The sequence below is a fragment of the Camarhynchus parvulus genome, chromosome 2, assembly GCF_901933205.1.
Source record: "Camarhynchus parvulus chromosome 2, STF_HiC, whole genome shotgun sequence".
In the NCBI taxonomy this organism is placed as follows: Eukaryota; Metazoa; Chordata; class Aves; order Passeriformes; family Thraupidae; genus Camarhynchus; species Camarhynchus parvulus.
This window is the reverse complement of record NC_044572.1, coordinates 122,329,366-122,355,509: the sequence shown is the minus strand read 5'-3', so window position 1 is coordinate 122,355,509 and position 26,144 is coordinate 122,329,366. Positions and strand designations below refer to the sequence as shown.

Here is a 26,144-nt window from a genome sequence, read left to right as displayed (position 1 = left end):
AAAACAAAAACCACCACTTAGACCACCAGAAAATCAGATGACTTCATGGATTAGGAATAGAACTAGAAGTTCCCATTACAGGGTAGATTGACACATCTTCTTTTACTGGTTAGCCAGTCTCAAAATTTGGAGAAATTAGAGAAGAAACAGAGTAGAAAGCAAAAACACCATGTGTATTTTATGCCATCTGTATTCAACAGTATTTTATCCAACTTCATTTTCCATGCTTCATAAAGTGATAGTGAGTACTTTATAAAAGCAATGACCTCAGCAACATAATTCCTTTACAGAGTTGTCTCTGCTTTTAATATTAGCTGAGATGTAGGAGGTAGGCAGGGGGTGGAACAAAGTTCTTTTCTACAAAAAGCAGAGTGTAACGAGCAAGAAAGTACAAATTGATAATGCTTTTGTGTGCAGAACCCTGTGCTCATACACAAAACACTGTTATGTTTTGTATATTTTCTTTCCTGTTAGTATTAGTTTTGGCATTGTATACAGACCTCTTCAGGCTCAACTAATTTATTTTGGTGTGGTAGTTTCCCTAATGCAAATGTATTACCATAATGCTCCTGAAATGAGGGGAGATGTGCTACCAGAGGAAGCAGAATAGCTAAACTAGAATGCAGAGGTTTGAAAGCAGTGCTCTGTAAGCTAGGTATAATCTCAGAACTTCCTTTCATTAGAAAACAATTATTTCTTGTGTCATTATGGAATAATGTGATGATGTGCATTAATGCAAGATCTGACAAAGACAAAGGAAATACCATATGCTATTTCAATCTCAGTAACAGAAAGAATTTCCTCTCTGCTGCAATATATGCTACAGATCTAAGCTAGTAGAATTTTATTTTCTTAATTTATAAAATGTTAAAAGAGTATGGGGAGGAGCACTTTCTCTCACTGATCACATTTCTTTTACTGTAGTTTCATGTGTACGTGCCTAAGGTTTCCTGCAAAATGCTAGGCAACCATGCTTTCCTCATGTTTTATGTTCCCATGTCATAGGGGAATCAGGGAAGCTTTCTGCTAGAGGAGTGCTTTAAAGAGAAGAAACACTGCAGAACTACTAAACCAAAGCAGCTCCCCCACAGTTGTATGCCTCCTTCATTTTAAGCAGAATTTCTCTGGTTCTGCACACTGCAGACAGAGGACATGGCCATGCAGGCAGCAACTCACAGCTGCCTACACCAAGAGGCTTTAGCTGTTATTACTAAAGTAGCCAAACCTTCACACTGGCATAGAATGGATAAATCTTTTTAATCAGTTCCTACTGCAGGTGCTGGACAGTGAAGCAGCTCTTGAAGTCATCACAAACATTAACAGCAGCAAAAGGTTCACCTTTCTCTCTTCAAATAAACAAAAAACCCCCTCATTTTTTATAAACACTTTTTATTTTAAAAATAGATACAAAAAGGACAACAGCCAATCCTTCTCCATCCTCACCTCTGAATAACTTTACAAACCCTGTTCACTCCTCATTTTCATTCCATTCCTCACCTCCCCAGATTCAGTCAGCTGTATGAGGGTGTATATATGATGTGTGTGAGAAGCCAAGAAAAGGGTTCTACACCATATTTTATTTAGTCTAAATATAACAACATCAAGTATCATTGCAAGACTGACTGACTTGAAAAGAAGTTCGCTGCTATCAAGCTTTGGTGTCCCATGCCAAACACTGAATGGCTGACAGGCTAATTTTACTCTTAAGATCAACCACTATGATACAGGAAACTGCTTAAAAGAACCAAACCAACAAAGAAATAAAAACTCCAACAAATCAACAACCAAAAAAAAAAACCAACCCACAAAACCTAACACCACCACCTAGGGAGGGAAAAGAGGTCAGCATTGACTGAAAGCCTGCCTGACACACATAAAATAGTGCAGCGCCTTTGTTTAATAACAAAAGCTTGCATGAGAATGAGACCACATGCATTTCTTCCTCTGAACTGCCCTCTTATTGAAACACTGCAAGAATATTGAAGCAAGTGAGAAGTCTACCATTTGTTCTTTGCCCAAGGCGCAAACACTGCAATGCCAAATGTACCAACCATGTAGTAGTGCAGCATGTAACTTGCAAAGGTGAAGGGAAACAATGAGGACAGTTTTTATAAGAAAATAGCACATGTTTTCAGACTTATCTGACCCATTCACTGAATAGCATTCACCAAAATCAGAGACTAAAAGATTTTAAGCAGAAATCCCTTATATTTGTGCATGCTTTTTATTGCAAGTGACTTGTAGAAAAGGAAGTGCAAACCATGAACACAATCAATAGTATTACAAGCTTGGATTTCATATTAGTGTAGGACCAGTCCAAAGTCGTTGTAGCTATCATCCCCGTGAAGACATTAGTTTTAGCATAGAAAAAACCACCACAGAGTTGTTTTCTTTTCTTCTTTGAAAAAACCAAAGGTGCATATGAGTGCATCAGGCCCAGAATAACTAGAGAAGATCATGACTGAGGTGGAACAAGCTGCAGGGCTCCAAGACTTGCAAAATAACCCAAGTTGTACTCCATGAGAAATTCTCTGGATGTACAAACTGCACTCCACAGAATATGCTTCTGTGAGATAATATTTCTCTTGAAACATTCCATAAAAATGGAGAACACCAGGGGAAATCCCAAGCTTATTTAGTTTCAAAACAAGCTATATTTATTTAGCTACAAAACAAGCTATAAAGGCATGGAAAAATGTGCTTGTAGAGAACTTTTTAAATGTTCATTTTCTGTATGCTCAATATGGTATTACTAACAACATTCTGATCAAAAAATAATGTTATCAAACATACATTTATGACACTTCCAAATTTTCCTGTCTGTGTCTCCTCCTAAATAACAAATACCATTCTGTTTTGTATTGGCATTATCTTGAGACATTACTGCATAAATATGGAACTACACTGACATCACCCAAGAGCTCCTCTTCCAACGAATGGCTCAGTGCCCAGCAGTTTGTACTTATTCACTGAACCAGTTATTAAGGAATTAACATTCACTTCAAAAAATCTTTTTTCCCCCTTCAGTCTCTGCTCTGTGGCAGCAGTGGAATTTGCTAATAACTGTGAAATATAATTTGAATTTCCTAAATAATTGCATAAACAGGTACTTCTGCATTAAAGATTGTGGTCACAGCCCCACTAGTTCTATGAATTCAAATTTTTCAAAAAGTTGCGAAACCAGTACTCTGCTTTGTGAAATTAAACCGAAACAAGAGGGCTGCAAACCTCACTGTTTCTGCCAACTGAGCCAGCAAACTGACGAAAGAAGGTCTGGGAGAATAAGGATTAAGGAAACTTGCTGTTGCAAGATTGGATTCCTTGGTAACTGATAAGATATGATCCCTTCAGAAATCCCCCCCAGCTGTGCTTTACCTTTCCTCCCATGTAGAGTCACCATGCCTGATAATGGGTTAGAGTTTGCATCACAGCCCAGGGGATTTTCATACAGCATCTATTTCCTCAGATTCTCAATTTCATAAACATCTAGAAATGTGGGTATCTTAGACTTTTTTTCTCTTTCCCTTCCCAACCCCTTCCTCACAAAAATTTGCACTGAAAATTATTTACTTAAGAAATTACAGAGGATGAGAATGATAGAGTTGTTACCTTGGATTTCAGCCAGTCTATCAAGACATGCCTGTATTGTTAATGCATATTCTGTACTGAACATAAGGGGTAGAGTAAGTATCCAAGGAATGCAGAAGGAAAAAAGAAGGGTGCCAAGGATAGGTTCAACAAGGCCAAGTGCTGGGTCCTTAATTTTCTCCAGAACAACTCCATGCAATGCTGCAGGCTGGAGGAAAAGTGGCTGGAAAGCTGCTCAGTGGAAAAGGGCCAGGAGAAGCTGGTCAATATCTGTTGAACATGATCCAGAGAGTGCCCAGGTGGCCAAGAGGGCCCATGGCATCCTGGCCTCTGTCAGAAACAGTGTGGCCAGCAGGACCAGGGCAGTGATTGTCACCCTGTACTCAGCACTGGTACAGAGGCTGCACCCGAATCCTGTGCTCGGCTCTGGGCCCCTCACAGCAAGGACACTGAGGCGCTGGAGAGTGTCCAGAGAAGGGCAAGAGCTGGGGCAGAGTCTGGAGCACAAGTCCTGTGAGGAGTGGCTGAGGGAGCTGGGGGTGTTTAGCCTGAGGAAAAGGAGCTCAGGGGGGATTTTATCACTCTAAACTGCCTGAAAGGAGGATTTAGCCAGGCAGGGGTCGGTCTCTTCTCCTAAGTAACAAGAGACAGGATGAGATGAAATGGTCTCAACTTGCACCAGGGGCAGTTTAGATTGGATATTAGAAATAGTTTTTTCACTGAAAGGGTTGTCAGGCATTGGAACAGGCTGTCTGGAGAAGTGGTCAATCACCATCCCTGGAAAAGTTCAAAATATGTGTAGATGTGTCACTTAGGGCCAAACCTTAATGATTTTATGATGAAAACATTATAATTTAAGAAGTACAGAAGGGATCAGTATTTGTGTTTTCAAAAATTTACCAGAATACTTTTTTAACTCCACAATCCAGTTTATGTTAAATTTTCCTTTTCCATGCTATATATAGCAAATGTTATCCCACAAGTCTCTGAAGATAACACTCAAATCTCTGTAACTGAAAAAATAAAATCCTAAAAAGTTACTGATTAGTTCACAAATGTAATCCAAATTTGACAGTGCTCCATAATCATTCAGTGAAACCCAGTATTACACAGTGCCACTGCTCTCAAGAGTTTGGGAGGAAAAGTACAGAAATTATGTGGTATACCAGCATGAGTTAAAAATCAGTGTCTCTACTGCCTATGGGCCAGAGGTACCCAGGGTTGTTGCACTTAAGTCTGTTTAAAGGATTAGATACCTAAAAGAAGCCCAAGTGTATGTGAAGTACATGTGCTAATTGGTTTCATTATTATTTCAAAAGGAAGACAGAACAAGAGCAGGCACTTGACATACATACAGCTTGTCTATGAATTTGGCACGTGCTGCTGGCAAGCACCAGAGAGATGCCATTTTCTTGGCAAACCTGCAGTGTAAGGCTAAGAGGCAAAATCCTTCAATGTATGCTCCCGCTCTTTCTCAATCTATGCTTAATGGCAGCATCAAATAAAAGATTTTCAAATAAATCTCTCCCAGGCTTTGGCTGCTAAATGTTGTATCACGATCAGCACATTATTTAAATGTAATTATCTATATTCAGCTTTCACAAGGGAACAAAAAAAAAAAAGAAAAAAAAAGAGAATTTGTCATTTAATAGCATGTCTGATTTAGAGAAGATGTATAATTATGCTTTTAAAATAAATTTTGGTTCCAAATCTAGCCTAAGAGACAGGGCTACAGGGCTCTTTCCAGTGAGGATACAGACCTATTCTACAGCAATCTGTAGCTAGATTTCTACCTTATGCATGGTCTTCTAAGCTGAAAGCAAAATCAGAGGAACAATTTAACAAAAGCATTTTTCTTCCACAGAGATCCTATCTATTGTGTTATACAACAATGTGTTTTTGCACAGACAGATGAACAGAGAAATAGAATTAACTCTTGAAAGCAAATGAAAGAAAATATTAATAATAATGCAAGATATAAAGCTGGGCAGTATTTCAATCTGCACTTTGAAAATCACTCACGTAGTTTTTTTCTGTCTGATGTTTCTGGAGTGACCAGCTCCTTGAAACAGTAATGCAGAACAGGTCACTTGCATTTGACAACTAGCCTGCTTTTAGGGTGCACATTCAATATATAGCCATCCTAGTACTACTAAGATCTTAATAGAAATTAACAGGCAATTCAACTGGTTAAACAATAAAACAGAACAAAGAAAATCAACACCGGAGATTTTATTCAGAAAAAAATTAAACTTGTTTAAACCTGCATAAAAAAGCACTATGAAGTGAGATATCCTTCAGCTCACAACCTATACCGGCAGATCATTCACAACGACAGTTAACAGGTTCTCCTTTCATGTTATCTAAATTGCAGTTTTCCTAAAGAGATCTACAGAACTAAAAGCCAAATAGTTACAGTTCTTACCATGTCCTTGCCCAAGCAAATTTCATTATGGCCAAGACCCTAAGAATTTGGTCTATCATCCACCATTTCTCTGAGATCACAGATCTAGTTTTAGCTTCCAGTGTTCCATGAAACTGCGCAGCGAAATAGCAGCAGCAAATTAAAAAAAAACCAAAACCAAACATAACCAATGAAGCAATACTACAGAGCCCTTGGTTCTCTGGAAAGATACAGTGCAGATATCATTGATGGTTCTGGGAGTAATTAAAAATAACAATAAATGTTTCGATATTTTGAAATTAACACCCGATGGAAGAAACTAATCACAACATTTAAATATCTACCTAGGCACACTATGTTAGGGGGCAGAAGAGGGTGACCTAGAATCTACCATCACTGTTCACTGCCTAACCTAAAGAACACGAATGGTAGGCAATGTGCTTGTGAGAAAAGTCACATCCACTGCTGTGTGACTTCATACTTGCAGCTTGTGAATGAACCTCTTGGCTTGTGAAGGGAAGGAGCAAGTTAAAGCACTACTTTTCAGGACACTCTGGTACTCTCTATGAACAACTAAATGCATTGCAAGCACCTTATAATCACAGAGATCAAGGGCTCAAGCCAGGGGAGAGCATTTCAGCTCCTCACGTGACACACACCTGGCAGCCCTGCTGAGCATTCACACATCCATCTGAGCTGAAAGGAGGCCCATGTTTTAAGGTTCTGGGAGGATGAGGCCAGGTATGCAGCACCTTAGAATGCTGTGGTGCTCTGAACCAAGGAACACAGGCAGAAGAACACTACACTGAACAAATACAGTGTTTGTTCAAAAGGACTGGTTTCAGCCTTTGGAGAAAGCCTGTCTATTGGGGTCTTTATATGGCAATTCAGAAGCACCTCTTGAAGAACAGTGAGATGAAATAATAATTTTTGTCATGAAGACTATGACACAAAAATTCCCCCGTCAACAATAAAAACGGGCTCTTCCTCAACTGCTGGGTTACTGGAAAAGACCAGTCTACTGAGAATTCATAACTGACTGGCACCTTGGAAACACATCGTGCAGAAAAGCAAAAATTGCTGTAGAAATGTGAAGTTGGTGTCTGCTAAGGATCAGGATGTTTAGTAGAGGGGATGGGGATTAGGGGGGAGGGAAATTTGTGTGGGCTTTGCTCATGAAGCTCCTAGCCTTGCCTTTAATTCAGGATTTGTGCTGTAATCAAATTTATTCTCTCAGACACTTCTGTCAGTATTGCCAGCATTCACAGCCAGTGATTTAAAGGTATTGATCAACACAGGTCTCATTAGGTGAGACTCTGTTCCTCAGAGAACTTGATATAAACACTGCAGTGACTATTTTTGTCTCCTTTAGTGACTGCTACATACAACAGGCTGTATATGGCTTCATAGAGAAAAAAACCCCAAAACACTGAACAGTCATGATCAGTAACCTGCAAATATTTTGGGCCAAACTGCTGTGAGCCACTTAGAGACAACTCTCCACTGAAAAAACCAAAAATACAGGTCTATCAAACTTTTAACTGAAGCTCTAATAGCAAGATAATTCTGTGAATTACCCACAGACAGGCATGAGCCTTCCAATCAATGGTATATAGGCAGTGATGCGGAAGCCACTAAGAAAAAGGGTTTTCTATGGAACAGATTTCCAATTTTTGACAGAAGTTTAATGCTGTGGAAGGGGCTAAGAATGAGATCTTTAGACCATGAGAACTGCATTTGTTCAGCCTTGAGGAAAGAAGGTTTTAGGGGACACCTTATCACCATCTTTCAATATCTAAGGGGTGACTAGAAACAAAATGGAGAGTCCCTTTTTACGAGTCATGGAAAAGGTGAGGGGTGATGAATACAAGTTACTACTGGAGATATTCCAGTTGGACCCAAGAGGAACATTATTCACAATCAGAACACTCATCCTTGGAATAATCTCTCCAGGGCAGTGGTGGATTCCCTAGTATTCAACACCTATAAGATTCAGCTGAACAGGGGGCTGGGCCATCTTGTCTACAGATGCTTTTGCCAAGAGAGGTTGGACTAGAAGATCCTTGAAGTCCCCTTCGAACCTGGTATCATATGATTCCATGAATCCTAACTCTAGATGCCCTAAAAGGATTCCGGTCCATTGATTTTTTTAATTCAGCATCCATAAAATGCTTATCCATGTAAGATCTATTTCCCTCACTATCTTTTTTTTGTTTTACTTTGCATTTATATATTTTGTTAGACATTACTTAACTAGTATTATGACTTTTGAGGTCAAAACAATAATGCCAACATGACCCTCCCCCAAAAAAACCCTCAAAAAACCCCAAAACAAAATCCAAACAAACAAAAGGAAAAGCCTTCATTCTCATTAAAAAAAAAAAAGCACAAAGAAAACCAAAAAAAACCACACAACCAAAAAATCCAACAAACAAACAAGAAGTGGCATAAAGACTGTATGCAGTACATTGTGGCGCACTTTTCCATTTAAATGGGAACCAGCTATGTTTTCCAACAAATAGTTCCACAGCACAAGGCAGCTTCCACTTCTTTATAAGGGCTCAAATACTCAGATGAACTATAGATTGGAATGGCTAAACATTCCTTAGTAATTCATTACAGTTGTTGCAATTCCTAACAGCAAACCATGAAACTAACATGAAAATTCATGATCCTTTGTCACAAGCCAAGAAATGTAGCCCATTTCTTCTACATTAACATATGCCCAATCTGGTAAAATACTTTGCTATGCAAAATACAGCTGTGTTATGCAAAGTGTAAGAGCTTGCTCTTCATTGTTTTAAAATACCAGTAAAGGTAATGGCTAGCAAGAAGATATTAATGAGCACTGCCAGGACTTATCTATTCATGTGCTGGGCTAGGGGAATAGGATGGCATTGTAAGAACGCAATATGGATGTGAAAGAATCAGATTTCAGGTGGGGAGGTAGCATCCAGAAAGGGTAGTCTGTCTGCAGAACAAGACCAGAAATGAAGAAAAAAGCATATGGAGATGGGGAGGAAGCAGCAATCGCCTTAGATAATTCAAGAGTTCAGTTACAGAAACCAGTTTACAACCAAAAAGGAAGACTGTGATGGACTCTTCCAGCTGCTCTACCAAACAGCTCCCAGTGGGATAACTTGACTCAAGGACTTGACACAGAGCCACTGATTTGAATGCAGGGCTTGGCTCCCCCATTGCAATGGGTCGCTCCCATCCCCAAGTTAGCTGAAGTTTGCATTTTGTGATGCTCAGCACTCTGTCAATTTGACTGATATGTTTACAGCATCTACAACAGCTGTCTGCAGGTAACAAAGCCTTTGAAAGGGAAAGCATGCAGTTAGAACAGCAAGAAGAAAATGTCTAGATAACAGTATCATGACAGCATTTATAACTTAGCATTTATAACAGGAGGATGCTCCAGCATTTTCATAAGGTTCCTTCCACACCTATTTGCTAGGATTCTTCAATCTTTCAGTACAATGTGTAGTCTGGCCATCGAATATTCAAGCTAAATGCTCTACAGTTAAGTTGTCCTTAAACTCTTCCTTATTATTAAAACAAACAGCTGCCCCCCTCCAAGGCACTTTTCCTCAAATCTTTAGGGTAACGTAGGCTACTAAACAGAGGCAACATTTATTGTATTACATATCTTTTCAGTGATTTCTGGTGAAATAGCTCAACTGTTTGCATGTGATTACCTTTTAAAATCATGCAGTCATGACTCATCAAGAAAGTATGTGTTGCAGCATCCAGAACAGAAAAGCTCGAGCTTATTACTGTTTCTTTTTGGGCAGCGGCAAACACTGTACTGAAAGGAAAGGATTTGCCTTTTTTGATAGCAAGATCAACTGTAACCATGTATTTCTAAATATTAAATATTAAATATTGGTTCCTATTTGCTTTTAATAAAATCAATTACCTCTCAAAAAAAAATAAAACTGCTATAGGATAATTTGCTTCTGTGAAGATCTCACATTTCACGTGTAAGCTTGGAGTTTCCAAAAATACACCCAATGACATCACATTTTTCAGTATTTGCAAAGATAAATACCACTGGGCTAGCCTGAAGACCTGTGAACACGAGACATCTAAAGTATATTCTCAATGCCTGGAAGAGAAAAAAAAAAGATGGAAAAGGCAATTTATAAAATACTGATTAATGTATTGTGGCACAAAGACATTCACATTCCTGGTTTATCTGGTCAGCTTTTTGATTTGTTAATAACCAATTGCCTTTCCCATCCTGTTTTTTGTCCTGTGGAAGGCATTTAAAACCTACTTTACATTTGAATTAGTTTTCTCAGCCATCAGACATTCTGCCTTTTAATTACTATCTAGAATCTGCAAAAAAAAAAAAAAAAAAGCTAACAATTTGGCTAAGAGCATTTCAGTTTTTTTAACTTAAAAGCAGTTCAATATATTATACCTCACAAAATAGATTCACATTTTATATTGTATATCATTTCACTTTGGTTTCTTCTATTCTCAGCCTTACATTTTTCAAGGTTTCCATCATTTTTTGCATTCTGTTCCCATGTGTACACTGACTACTTTAGAGACTAAGGACTGCCTGGCTCTGTTGCTATGCAACAGCATAGCCTACTTAGGGCTTCCTGAAATAATTGTCTCAAATGTGCTTTTTTTAGACTTGTTTCCAGCAGGAATACTTTACAGATTCTTTATAATGGACCACTGATATTACAACAATGTTAGATAGTGGTCAGCTGGGAAGTATTGGTAGATACTTACGATTAAAACAAAGAATATTATTGCTTGCAAAATTCTGGACATACCTGCTGCATTTTCAAAGAGAGATAAATATCAAAAACATCCCTATATTTTTGCCAGATGTTATTCCTGTGTATGAGAGCCATCTATTTATCAGAGGGAAAAAATTCTTAATTGTTCTTTGTTTTACTTGATTTCATTCAAGGGAAAAAAAAGTTCTCTATTTAGAGTATGTCACCCACCACTCAGGAAAAATGAACCCTCTTTATACAGAGTCTATTATAAAGTTAATCATCTCAACAGGATGAGCACATAAGCAAATACTCTTTATTGCAATTTATTATCAAATAAGTTGATGTCAGAATTCTTTAGGACAAGGTTCCAAATTTTTAAAATCACATTATGGATGCCAAAAATTGGATCTGCATTTGCTTTTTTGAGGTATCTTCAAGCAGCCCTTGAGAAACTGTCCCGTGAAACCTTCAATCTTTCCAGCCTTCAAAAACATTTTTCTTGTTACAACCTTCTAGTGCTCCTGCTTCAAGAGCGGAAAAATATGTTCTGTTTTCTTATAGCTGGCATAATTGGGAATCTAAGGTTAATTAATCTCTGTAAAAAAACATAGTGCAATATAAATACAAGTCTCTTAAAAACAGCATTGATTAATTCCAGAGGGCCAAACGTCTTACAATACACCAAGCTGAGGGATCAAAGCAAGGAGGTCTGACAGCACAGAATATTTTAATGAAAGGAAATATTTTACCTCTTATTCTTTTTTCTCTCTTGTTCACCTTAGCATGTTCAGCAGCAGTTGCATCTACAGAGAGCAGCGTGTCTGTCCAGAATTGTGATAAAGATGTTTGTCAGAGCCAGAGAAAATAAGAGCAAGGTTTAAATTAAGGTCCCTGCAGAGGCAAGTCCACCTGCAGCCTTTTAAAGGAAGAGGGGGAAGAGAGCAGCAATTTCATACTGTTTGCAAGATCCTAAGTCTTAAAGATGACTTTTTCTTAAACAGAGTGGACGGTTTCTCAAAACCAAATGCAGGAGGTGGCGTAAAGGGGTAATTTTCCATATTCATATGCATAACCACATACATGCATAATAGCCAAGCTATCCAAGAATATGAGTCAGCAAGGTTCAGTGAGTGGGACTCTCCCAGACTTCAAGTCTCTGTTCTTTAAAACCACGTAAGTAGTACAGCTCAGACTCAAATCTGTAACAATACTGTTTAAAAGCAAAGATATCAAGACCTGAAGAACAGCAATGCTTGGAAGAATCTCCTTTGTGGCAAATAACCAATTTGAAACCTCAAAAATTACCCAGAATCAGGTGGAGAAGAAAGCATTAATAAAGACTCTATAATGGTGAAATCTGTTGTTATTGTGGGCAGCTTGAATTTTTTACTTTCCAGTATTTATGAGCATTTCAAGGAAAGGTCAAATAATTTCTAACCTAGCCAAAAAAAAAAATCCCTCATATTTGTCACAATATGCTTGAACATAGGAACCGTAGCAACCTCTTTTGCAACGTCCAGGTTAAAAAAAGAATTTAATTAAACAAAGAGGAAAAAAGTGAAACTAAGTCCCTTGCTAAATAATCCTTTGTCACCTAGGATCGTTTTGTATACTTTGTATTGAAAACTATGCACTATACAGTACTTTTCTGATAAGTTTCCATGTGCTGGAACTAGCTGGAAACTAAAAAAAAAATAATTGGCTTGCACAGACTAATATTTAATTATCAATTGTGCTGTATTACATAATCTGTCCATGACACTCAGATTTAAGATGCACTTCTAGATGCAAACCCGGGTACCCTGACAAACACAATACCCAGCCACAATTGAGGAACATACAAGTTCTGCAAACCAAAGCTGCTTAGAATCACTGTTATAGCTTTAAACCTGATGGTCAAATATTTCTCTTTGCCCCAGTTTCAAGTGAAATTAAAGCTCAAATACTTAACTTATATCCATCTAATGCCCCAGTTCTTCATCTACAAAAAGAAAATGCCAATCTGGGCAATTTACAAGCCAGTCATGGAAGCACATAAACAAAGTAGAATTTTCTGGACTCTCACACAGCTCATTGATTCCAGCCAACCCTAACAAATTGCTCAATAACTTTAAAAGATGACCTATTTAAAACCACATACAGTAGACATTTTATATTCATGCCAAGAAAAGTTATCCAACCAAACACATATTTCCTGCAGTTCAAGTTCTTAATTCTGCCTTGAAACTTTGCCTTTCATTGAAGTTGATGTCCACTAAGAAATGTTAGAAAAGCCTAAGAAGAATCTGAACATACAGTTCCTGCCATATGCATAAACTCAATAAAATATAATAAAGTGTAAGCCATGTTTTCTGGTTATGAGCATGAACACACAGGTATAAGCAGAAACAGGAGAACTTACAGAAACCCTTACAAAATTCCTGAGAGGAATTCATGTTGTCAGACTACACAAATCCATCTGTATTTGAACAGCTTACTTGAGCTTCAGGGCCATGCAAATTGCAGATTTCCTCCTTTTTACTACCTGCTGGTGGATAATGAAAGGAAGTACCAGCTGTCTGCTTACAGTAAGAATGTGTATGTGGGCAGAATACTTCTTAAGACTTCCAATTCTTAAATCCTGCCACAGGGAAAAACCCTTCAAGAGCAAGAAGCACCCACAGATGTGAATTCCTGGATACCACATTCCCCATAAAAGGCAAGCTGCAGGTATAAATTGAGAGGAAGAAGGTAAAAATATAAAAAATGTTGCTCAAAATCTGAGGCAATGAAACCCACATCTCATAGTCACTAAGGAAGTGTCTTGTTTGAGTAAAAGATAAACTTTAGTAATAAAGAGAATAAAATAATTAAGTAATTGGGAGAAAATGAAAAGACATATGGGCAGAGCACAGTAAAAAAAGTGCATAAAAACAAACCCAAATGGACTCTCAGACTGAGCAGAGAGAAAATCAACTTGAAGTATCTCCTGACAGAGATGAGACTTACTTGATTTTTATTTATTTTATAGTTGTCATTCCTCCTGGCAAAAATCTTGGGATGCTGACAGCTATCTCTAAGCCTCTATCCCATCCCAAGTTCAACTATCCCCCTTTATACCTAGAAAAACATGAAGGACCATAACATCAGAGAAAACTGGTAGAAACCAGTAATGTTCCTACGCAACAGTTTGAGTGTTCAGGGTGACAGAGCTTTGAATATGACTTTATCTACCCATATAAATATATGTATGTATACCTGCTGAGATGGGCATCATTAAATATTCACTCCATCTGCATAACTGCTTTCATCTAGACATATATAGTAGTAGAGTCTGTAAGCTTAGTCGATTTCCCATAAACTGTAAGAGAACAGCCTTACATCCCAAACCTTTGTCTATTTATTTGTGAAATAATTAGTTTTAAAGAACCACTTGTGGGTTGACCTTGGCTGATGTTCACCCTGCTCTCATTACACCTCAACGGGGGGACAAGGGAGATGATGGTAAGATGAAAGAGTAAAGAACCAGTGGGTTGAGATAGAAACAGGGAGATGTTGTAGTAATTATAAGCACTAGCAAAACAGACTTGACCTGGGGAAAATTAACTTACTGCCAATTAAAACAGTTTGGATAGTGAGAAACAAAGACAAGTTAAACCAACACCTTTCTTCCACATCAGTCCCCTAGCTGCCCTCACCCCCCTGTGCCAAGGCTCAGCTTTACTTCTGTAGTTTCTGACTGCTCTAGCCTTCCCCAGCACCCAGCAGCAGCCCAAGGGGACAGGAATGGAATGTGCAGTTACATCACTCCCTAACAGTTGATGGTCCTGCTGCTCCTTCCTCCCCACACTCTTCCCCTCCTCCAGGGCTTTTCCTCTGCTCCAACATGGTCCTTCCCATGGGCTGTTCCCACAGGCTCCAGTGTGGGCTGGAGTTCTTTCAGGAAACACCAGGGAGCTCTGCTGGGGCACACACTGGCAGGCAAATACCTACTTCTACACCTACTCCACTGTGGTCTCTTCTCCAGGGGCCTGGAGCAACACATCCACTTCTTCCTTTTCCTGCAACCTTTGTATTCCCTGTGCTGTGTCTCGCTACCTTTATTTCTCCTCTACCTGTGTGTTTAGGTTTTTTTAATTTCCTTGCTTAAATATGTTTTCCCAGAGACACCACTGTCCTGGCTGAGGGGCTCAGCTGCATCCTGCAGTAAATCCATGGAGCAGACTTGATCTGTGTCCAGCAAGGGACAGCCCTTTCCCCACAGAGGCTACCCTAAGACACCTCACTGCCAACACCTACCCAACAACAAAATTCCTGTCTGTCAGAAGATACTCAATGGCTATAAATGACCATAAGCACTTACTGTGCTTTCCAGGGTCTTCCTTAAACCCCACTAACTGCTGAGACTGCCCTCCTGTCACTTTCCTTCACATAGGACTTAGAAATCACAACCATGTGAGGATCTCACCCTGGTATCTCACAGCTGATGGGAGGCAGCCTCTTTCCAAGCACAGGCTATGTGGATGAGCACGTTAACACCACGAGAGATAGACACTAAGGCACTATTCTCTACTCACCAGCTTCTACCATCACAGACCAAGAAAAATTCAGTGCTCATGATCACTGTAGCTGGGACTTTTATAGCACCAGAATCGATGTGTTTTTTCCCCAAGACTGTAGCCCTGTTTTACTCGAGAGAGGACAATGAATTTTTTCTGTTCTTTTAAATAATACTAATACAAGAATAACTTTGACATTTTAAAGTTTCTGTACCAAGAAAGGTAAGAGAGGAGTATATACCAGCTTTTCAAACTCAACAGCTACTTCCAAGAAAGCATTCACTACAGAAACTAAATTACAAGTTTTTTTCCAAGATCACACCATATTATTCAATTGAAGTAATGCCTCTCAGAAGAGCCAGAAGTGCCAAGAATGCAAACACACTGCAAGAGGCAACATGTTTGTTTTTGGGTCTACTCTAAGCATTGATCAGTTTGCTCATAAAGTAAACATTCTAAAAGAACAATAGGTAAAGACAGTACTTGCCCATATGCCAAGTTTGCATGAATAATTAGAGTATATAGAGACTCATATTCTCAGTTTCAGGTGACCAACATGGGATACTACAAAGAACCTTATGATTCAGAAATTTGTATGAACTAACCTATATAAAGTATTCAGGGTTAAGTAGTGAAATAATCTACCAAATGCAAGCCCTTTTATCACTTCTGAAAATTTGACTTAATGTAACATTGAAATGTAGGACACCACCCATGAAATTTGAAGATAAAATGCAAATTTCAAGACCAAACATTGATGAAAAAAATCCCACTTAGATTTCAGCTCAGTCAGAAGTTCATCCAGACTGTAAAAAACATTAAGGGAAGAAATACAGGGCTGGGGGGATGAGCAGTAGAGAGAAAGCAAAAATCTTTTTTTTTTCTCTTCCTGACAATTAATGTCCACATTTTCTAACCTGCCTATTTACACCTGGATTAAAAGCTTCACTGAATGTGTACTCCACAGATATCCTTTAGGTACGCAAATTTTAACTTTTAGTGCAATACATTTGAAATTTGCCATCTCAACCACCAAGAGTCATCTTTTCTACCCTCCCCTTTAACAAAATTTTCCATTGCTACTACATACCTTATACCTACAGCCTCCACATGATCCAGGAGAAACACTGCCAGTATTTTCAAACAAATAGCACTGATATTTGCACAGCAGATAACATTCCATATTTGTTTTCATCAGACTCCAATGAATTCAGAGCCAAGATAAAAATGGAAAGGCCATGTATCTTCAGTTCAGAAAAGCTTTTCAGCAGTCTGAATGAAATAACATTCTGGTAAGACACATCTTAACTATACCATGCTCAGCCTCAAAGTCTTTTAAATCTTTCTGCACAAAATGCTTCCACCCCCGCTTAGTAATTTCCTTGTTAACCCTTTGAGGGAAATATCTTTAAATACGAGTTTCAGAGCCAAGCAATATTTTCTCCCTTTTGTATTTTGCCACTTGCTCAACCCTCTGTAAGGGTTATTCAAATGTCAGCACTCAAATATTAAAACCAACTAAATTACAAAAACCATTTATGTTGTGAATTATGGTATATAAAAATTTAGACATGCAAAGCACTGAAAGGAAAAAAAATCAAGAATCTGGAAGGCTAACTGCAATAGAAAACTATTTCCCCAGGGATAACTTTTGGATGAAGACTCAAAAACTCTGGGTGCTACATTCTTGTGTGAAGCACTGCTGAATCCACATGTCTTGACATGTGTCCCCTCCTTTCCACAGAGGTATTTTTCATGATGTCATTACAGAATTAAAATATTTGTAACCAGACAGAAATGATCTACATGTGACAGGATGAGTTTTGGGAATCACTGCATATCTTTTAGCCATTTGACTCGTATGACAAATGAAGCAAACTTATCTGTAAAGTCAAATTAGGTTGTTGCCTGAATCTCCATATCTATCACACTATATAACATGATGATTCTTAGGTTCATTAAAGCTATTTTTCGTAAGTTCTTCCCTTGTTTGGCCTACTTCAGAATGCCATTTAAGAGACTTCAAAAGTTAATGGGGTCAACCGAAAGTAATATCAAACTTAATCAAAATTTCCCCATGAAAAAGAAACACTGAAGGATTTTTTTTCCTTTTCTTAAAAAGGATACAACTGGACTGTAAACATGCACAGATTCTCTGAGTCTTACATGCAAAAGACGATATTATATGAAGACAATAAATTAAGTGCTATGCCATCCCCAGTAAAAACAGTAGAACAGGAAAAGGCATTCACCATATTAGCTCTTGGAATATAAGGAGAAGAAGGGAGGGGTGTTTATTGTTAAAAATCAAAACAACTCTCTATAATTCCATGAAACAGAAGCACATCTCTTTCACTCGTCACATCTAAGACCAAAGAAATGCTTCTTACCCACTGAAGTTTAGTTGGAACAATTTTAACCAGTTAACTTTCTGGTTAAATGACAAATTGAAGAAATAATAACCCAGGGAAGCTAAACAAAACAAACCACCACCTGTAATTTGATTAAATAGAGATTATGATTACACTGCCAGCAAAGGCAAATTGGTTTAGTCTGATTATTAAGCAGGTAATCAAAGATTCCACTGAGCTGTAATGTTACTGCATGAAGTTTTAATGAAGCAGCACAGCATCATGTCTTTTAGATGTTACAACAGTAGCAAGCAGGTCTTTTAAAGCAAAACCATATGAGACTCAGGTAATTTTTCTTTGCTCAGTTTCATATTATGTTCTTTTCTCGGCATTCTTCCTACTAATCTTGGGCACTCTATAACAACAGCAATAGAGCAGAGGAGGTCCAGAGATAGAACCATGCCTGATACTAGGTAAGAAGGTTCTTAGAAACAAATTGTGATGAGGTACATCTAGAAGAATAAGTACTTCAAGTCAGCTCACATGCTTCATTAAGAAAATTACTCTCATTATGCCATTATAAGGCTGAATATATTTTTTTCTTAAAACACACTGAGCCAGAAACATGCTATGTCACAAGGGTATTTTTATTTGCTTTGAAGAAGACTGGAAAACATTGTGCTGATCATGGTTAACACCAAATAGATCAAGACAGAATTTAGAAGATAAAATCCAATTATAGTTTTGTTATAAAAAAGCAAGAATTACAAATAGGAAAAAACAAAGTACAAACTATAATAGCAGCATGAATAAATAAAAAAACCCCTGTGATCTAGACAAAGTGCTTTACTTCATATTCTGCGACTAGCAACATTACTACAAAATATACTTTTTTTTCTAAGAATTGGGAAAAAAGTGTTTTCTCTATTCAGAATGAATATTTCTACTAGCTTTCTTTAACAGATCTGTACAGAAAGATTTTGGCAGTTGTTTGAAGTGTATTCTTCTCCTGTAGCATTTCAGGAGAAGAAGCTACAGGGTCTCCTAGAATAATGTCGACAATATTCACAATTAAAAATTAAAAAAACCCAAAAACTAAAACACAAGAAAAACCTCAGTCTTGAAATTCCATGCTCTTTAATGGATTTCTGTGGTTTCTTGTGTCATTCCCTCCCAGTACAATATGAACAATATACTGTTATTAATTTAAATTAATTTACTTCCCAAGGTTCTTTTATGTTTCACAGATTGCAGCATGTGATGGAGCTTTTCTTGAATATCTTCTACGTGGGTGGATTTTATAGAAGGATAAATTTAGTTTGCAAGGCCTGTTGTCACATATCTGTGTTTTTCTGCACCAGAGTAAGGTACATTAAACAATGACAAAGTCATTAATACCTAAATATGGAATTGCTTATTATGTTCATATCTCATTGTCTTAGTAAGAACTTCATATGGAAAACAGGAATAATCTCTTCACAAAAAGGCTGTGGTCATGTCTTGCAGGTTCAGGAGAAAAGCAGCTTGCCACCACTCTCTTCTACATGTGGGAGTTTGAGACCCATTCCATCTCAGTACTTGAGCATTGCTCTGCTGCATTTGGACACTCTCAGGTGTAACTGAAGCTCTGTCTCTTGCATGATCCTTGATCAGTTTACTCCTGTGAAATAAGCACTGTGTGATGGAAAAGCTTAAGCATAACAATGAAAGCTAAGAGGACTTCCAGAAGTGCTCATGTATTCTACTGCAGAGATCATTAAAATCAATGCACTTAATCTGAGGAGCATGATCCACAAGTGGAGGTCTCCTGGTCTTCAGCACACAAATCATAAGACTACAGAGTTAGGCATCCTCATGTGCAAAAAGGCACAGGACCAGAAGGAAAACAATTGTGCTTGTAACTGATAAACCAATTTAAACACACCTCTTATACTGAGGGCTCTGTCCATGGGCTCCTTGAGACTGAGAACAGTCTGGATTACAAGTCTTGTCCTTCCACAGAATGAAGCTATTATGTGGAAGATGAGCAGCGACATTCATTCACTTCTTCCCTACCTCCACACACGTTTTTGAGTTAAACTTGAACCCTGAGTCAGGACTGATAGGTCTGTATGGGCACACCTAGTAAACCACCACTCTGAATCACAGAAAAACTTTGGAAGGGGTATCTGGAGGCCATCAGGTCCAACAACGACTTGAGGTTAGGTAAGCTAACAGTCTGGCTGCTCAGGGACCAGAAGAATTTCAAGTATCTCCAAGGCTGAAGGGTCCCCAGGCATTATGCCAAGCTGTACCTGGGCTAAGCCACTTTGTAAGTGAAAGATTTTCCTTCCATGCATCTGGAATTTCTTATTGCTAGTTGTGGCCATTGTTACTTACCCTTTTGTTGCAGAGCTCCAAGAAAAGTCTATAACATCTCCACAATGCCTCCTTGGGTAGTGCTGTTACATCTTGTAGTGTCCTTTTCATGCTGCACAAACCCAGTTCCCACAGTCCCTGCTTGCACATCATGTGCTCCAGCCTCCTGTTTTCTGTAGCCTGTACTACCCTTGAGTAGGCACGTCAATATAACCCTGCTGTAGCAGTGTCCAAATGACTGTGATGGCACACTGGTGCCTCTTAGCAAGTTCAAGATCAGAAAGTCCTCATTACCAGATCTTAGGTGACACAAATACCAAGGTATGCAAAAATAAAGAGTCTGGTCAGCAGTTCTAGATACTTACTGTTTTTAAATAAAATAGGAAAGATTAGAGTCTTGAATTCAGTTTCCTAAAGGCTGTATGTAGTTCTCAGATATTTTCTTGGCTTAAGAGTCCAGTCTTATTAAAAGCACTGGAGAAGTGAAGGGTACAGGAACATTAGTCAATCCATGATTAGTGAGTTTAAAAGTTATCACCATGTCATGGGTGAAATACAGCCCTCAACTAAGACACACAACAGTGTCTTGGCAAGACAACTCTCTCGCATTAGTACAGCCTGCTCCAGACTTGCTTGTTCCTGACATACAGTACAAGTGACTAAATATTTTCTGTGTAATCACACAACTGCACAACGTTTGTAAAATCAGATTTTAGCTTTCTGCTTACTGGAGCCCAGGTTTACACTGAAGTTGATACGCCTTTGAATCCTGGTACAATGCAAAACGGTAACATTACAGGCCATTAATCTACAAAGGATTAAACTACAACATTAATCTACAAAGGATGAGAGTTCTAACTACACAAGAAACCTGTCCTCTCAGCTTGTGGTCTCATGCAAAGACTACCTGGGTTTCTGCTTACAGGCCTGAGACTCCAGGCGGGTGCCTGCATGAGCCAGGCTCTGAAAGATCCAACTGTGAGACAAGACAGCCTGTTTTAAATTACTGTCTGTGTAATTAGGCACAGTAAAGGCCACCTTCTCATGTGGAGACAGACCTGTTAATTACTTTGCTGCCTCTCTTCTGCGGCTATTCCTTGTCCTGAAGGACCAGCTGCACTTTTCATCTTTGTCTTCTGCTCAGAATCTATTTCCCCTTTAGAAAAGGGGACCAATATCTACCTATCCCTCCCCTCCCACATAACAGTATTCAATTAGGAACATACCCCTTAATATTTTTAAGCCCCAAACTGTGCAATAGATTGAGTAACCATTAAATTTTGATTAATTAAGGCTGCAGAAAGTAGAAGTATAATCTGATACAAAATTAATGCAAAGTGTTCTCAGGATACCAGCCTTAATTAACTTTACGGGTGAATTTTCACTGGCTGAATTCTCATCAGATTCTACCAATACAGTCAAAAATATGTAATTTCTCAAGAGAAGATGAGGATTTGCATACTGAACTCCCAAACTTGCAAGAACACACATTCTCTGGCCTTCAGCCTGATGATAGCTTAAAGGCTGTGATGCATTTTTCTTTTAATACATATACTATTCTGTCTAATAAAGTCTTACCTATATACTATATATACTGTACCTACAAGCTCAGTAGCATAGTACAAGAGGCAAAACAATGATCTCCTTTATAAACTGACCCACAAGTGATCCTTTGGAACACATTGGGCAGGCACTAAAATAAGATTTTCTTTTCAAAAGAATTTTTGAAGTAGTAAAATAAAAAAAAAAAGTAAGAAATTGTATCTGTTAGAGCATCTGGAAAAAACGACTTAATTATGCAGTTTTGTAGAGAGGTTTCCTCATCAGTACATTGCAATTATGAACTTCCAAAGCCATTGTTTTCAAACTAGGAATTTCTGAAGGAAGCTAGGAGAAAAAGCAGTATCTAATAGTACCAAACAATCACTCAGACATGGATTGAGCCCAGAGATGACCTCCATATTTGCTCTTAGAGAGAAAACAAGAAGAAGGGGGAGGGATACAAACACAGAGTGATCTCGAACTGCTAGAGGCTGAAAACAAAGGATTCTGCAAAAGCAACTCTCATATGGTCTTCTGGACACAGCACTGCAAAATACATATTTTCTAAATTGGGAGGGCTTGGGGACCTTTTGTTTGGTGTTTGGGTATTTTTTAATTGTTTCTTTTTTTTTTTTTTAAGCTGCTTCTCAGAGACTCTTTGAAAGATCTTTTTCATCATAATTGGTGAGCTTTTTCTTTGCAATTCTTCATCTTATGTTTCATATGCCAATTTCAATAACTGATTTGAAAGACCCACTTAGCATGCTCTGACTGCAACAGACACAAGAGGTTCTCTTCATGTTACTAGAAAACATGCATAAGGCAGAGCTGGCAGTCTTCTGTTTTCACAGCAGTCAGGATTTCATTATACCTCCTACAAGAGGAGTAGCAAAGATAGTGGGACATTAAACCACTCCCTTGATTTTTAGGCAACATGTTGAAGTCTGGAAGAATCTTATCCTTTTGTAGATGGAACAAGGAGCTGTAATGGAGAACAGCCTGTACCAAAGTTTAAAATGCAAAAAGACAAATAAAACAAAGTTCTTATTGTCAAGTACAAACAAAGTAGAAAGAACCAAGACACACAAAATAATGACAAGAAATTAATGAGGTGCAAAACATTTATTGAGGCAAACAAAGTAATGAGTCATATGGACAGAAACGGAGATGTCCAGTTTCAGTGTTTCAACAGTTTGACAGTTTTACAGCAAGAAAGGGACCATTTTAGTGGATTTAATATATGTTTGCAATGAACAGGATCACAGGTGCATTACATGTAAACAGACAAAATTGCACTGGTCATGCAGGTCTTTTAGATGGTCTGGGAGAACTCTTAATCTGCTTTGCGCTGCCTTTGAATTCTCCTAACAAACATTCTTAGTGAGCCTTAGGGAGAGGTATTTTTAAGACACTGTTGAGAAATTTGCTATACTTATGTATTGTGAGTAACAACACTTTTGAACAAGTAAACTTGGTATGCATTTCTTTGGTTTCAAGAGTTTTATTTCAAAAGAAAGATTTGTGTCAAGGTAAGTTATCAGTAGGAAAACAATTCTTTCCAACTGGTACAAAACAGAAGCTGTATGTGACATCATGCAGCTCTCCAGATATTCACAGCTCTTTTGAGCACTTCTGAATTCTGTTTCTACTCTCTGCTGTAGGAAAAACTTCCCTCTTGCTTTATTCTTGGCAGGGCAGGTGAGGGAGGGGGTGGTAGTCAGGGAAGAGACAGAAGGTAAGGGAACACTCACAAATATTGCAAACCATTGTAGAGACAGAGCAAAGAAGGGAAAATCAGGCATTTGCCTTCAATTAGATAGTCATTGGTATTTTCTGATGAGGCAAGACTCTCACTTCATCTTTTAGGAACCTTTTCACAATGGACACAGAAGGAGCTGCTTACACTCTGGGCCAGTGCTGACCTAAACAGCACTATGAAGTACTTTTTGGGAAGTTATCACACATATAGCATATAGGATAGGTACAAAAAAAGCTGCAGTGGGTAATTCGTAGGTATGAACTGAACACATTTGAATGCTGAACAGTGCGGAAACTACCCCTGTGTTTGCCTGGCCTAGGGGAAATAACATCAATTTCTGTTTTCATTGAGTAACATAAGCTTAATAGTGTATTTCTTGTAATCTCCAAAATATGCAAAGCCAGCATGGCAGGGTCTCTTTGACAGGATCTTTTATTTCATTAACCATAAGTGATTTACATTAATTATAATCCTGTCTCTCAATATACTTTACACTTACAGCTTTGCTTTTTCTACTGTTTTGGCCTGGATTTATCAGATCAACACACCTTGGTAAATAAGTCATTATATTCACCTTTTTTTTGTAGAAGAAGATCTTAGATTAGCTTTCTTTTGACTTCTGTAATTTCCTTGCTATTCCAAAAAAAAATTTAAGTGAAGAGTACATAAGCATGGAAGAAGGAATGGTGAACAGTTCAATTGAAAATTGAGTGACACTGTTGGGCTTTTTAAGCAAATTTATCCAACAATGTGGGACAAATAAATTCCACTCTTTTTAGTAGCTTATATACACATAGTAGGAGAAAAAGACTAGAAAATTCGTCACAGATGCCATCTGAAGATGAGAAGAATACCACAAAAGTTCCATAGAAATAAATGGATGTTGTAAAAGGCTTGTAGAAAAATCTCCTTTGAATATAAAAACTCTCTTGCCTACATCTTCTCCCAGGAAGCTTGAGGAAGGAGTCAAAATTATTTCAGTTATTAGGTGAAAAAAGTGTCTTTTCAAAAAGACAATTTTAGCTCCCTAAAAACACCTGGCAGAAAGTTTGCATGTTGAGAGAAGTCTTGTAACTGTAAATATACACTTTTTAGTCAGCTTCAGATAGATGGGAAAGCATCAAGTACATCCTCTTTCAAGCAATTGTGCAAAGAGAAACTACTTGCCAAAACAGGTATTTTCACCAGAAAACTAGGGCTAAACCACACTTTCTGACAGATCCTACTGGATCTGCTCCAGCAAATGAAAGGTTTGAAGTATTACTCAGTGCAAGTAGCAGATTGGTTTTTTTCATTTTGAAAATTATAAGAAATTGCAAAGAAAAAAAAAAAGTCTGCCTGTAGAAAAAGCAGTAAAACGTGACAGTCAGTAAGACCAAACAACAAAGTTGCATGTTTCACAATTACTTTGCAGATTTGTCATGATTAAATGTCAGGATGAGACCTAGGCATTCCCATTCTCTGCACCCTGATTCCAGTTTCCATGGAAAGGACATACACATGTGCACAGTCCAAGTAAGTGTGCTGGGCATTACCCAGGTGCACATGGTGAGGCACTCAGTTGGCACTTTAGAGCTTATTCCAGTCTTTGTTTATTCCTCTGGTGTTCAGAGACAAAAAGATTTTCAGAGGACAATAAAAGATCCTTCAGGAGTAACTGGTTATTGTCAGATATAGTTGTGTGCAGAGTTCCCGAGTGAAATCAAGCAAATAACTACAAAAGCAAGAATTATGTTTTCATCAAGTTTGACACGAAGCTCTGGAAGCAATCAGTAAATAGGGAAGGAGAAATACAAAAAGAAAGTAGCAGGTGTTCTGCTTTGGCTAGGTGTTGAACAATCAAGCATTTGAAGGAATAAAACTTGAATTAAACTGGTGAGAGTTAGCCCTTTCAGACAAGCCAACATTCACCAAGGCCTTGCATGCAACCTTCTTTATTTATAGAACCACATGGATACTGACTTCAAGGCTGGCTCACCCTCAGATGTCATTCATGCCACCTTAAATAACCAACAATTCTGGTCAAACGTGTCTAAAACCATCCTCAAGGGTAGGACAGAAGACACTCTTTTTCACTCAGCTGATTGTGAGCAGGTATGTAACAGCCACTTCAACAAATTTACTTTATCCCTAATAGGCTTCTTTTCTATCTCTATACTTGATCACTTGTAAACCTAAGACCCTGATACAATGCTTTCAGCAACTGAAAGGATTTGAAAAATCATCTTCTCTGATTCCCATTTTACATTAACTTCCCAAAATTAATGCCTCTTTCTTTAGCTTGCTTTTAGCTTTCAAAGGCTGCTCCTGCATGGAATAAACCCTTATGCTTTGCTATTTAATCCTACTGAATCTTTTCACGCTGCTCTGAATACTTTTCCCTTTAGTGATACATCAGCTGGGTTCGATATAAACAGCCTTCAAGCCAAATATAAGATTTTGGCTTTCAGTGAGCTGGCTAGTTGGAGAGAATAGTAGAAACCTGTAAGAAAACCCAACACAAGCCTTTGTTCCTTAGCTTACAAGAGGTGTTTATGCCCAAACTGCAAGATAATAGCACCTAACTAATACCCAAATACACATACAAGCAGAAAAGAAAAAAAGGAGAGGAAAAGTTCAGAGCAGAGATCATGGCTACCTTTACTTTGGGTTACTCAAATTTTGCTATTACTAATCTTCATAAAAGGAACTACTCCTTCACTCACATTGGGCTCACAATTGTTCCAAAGAGATGACACTTCATCTGGAAGAAGAGAGAAAAAGTCAGCCACTGGACAAACAACTGACACATCAATATTACCATGTGCACACAATTACGTTTTTAGATCTTATGGTTTTGACTTATCCAGAAGTGCATGC

At 38.2% G+C, this 26,144-nt stretch overlaps 1 protein-coding gene across 1 annotated transcript in view; it reads right to left on the bottom strand.

Annotated features, from left to right (window-relative positions):
- PKIA (cAMP-dependent protein kinase inhibitor alpha) overlaps nt 1-26,144 on the bottom strand; it is a 43,747-nt gene that overhangs the window by 7,580 nt on the left and 10,023 nt on the right. The window lies entirely within an intron of this gene.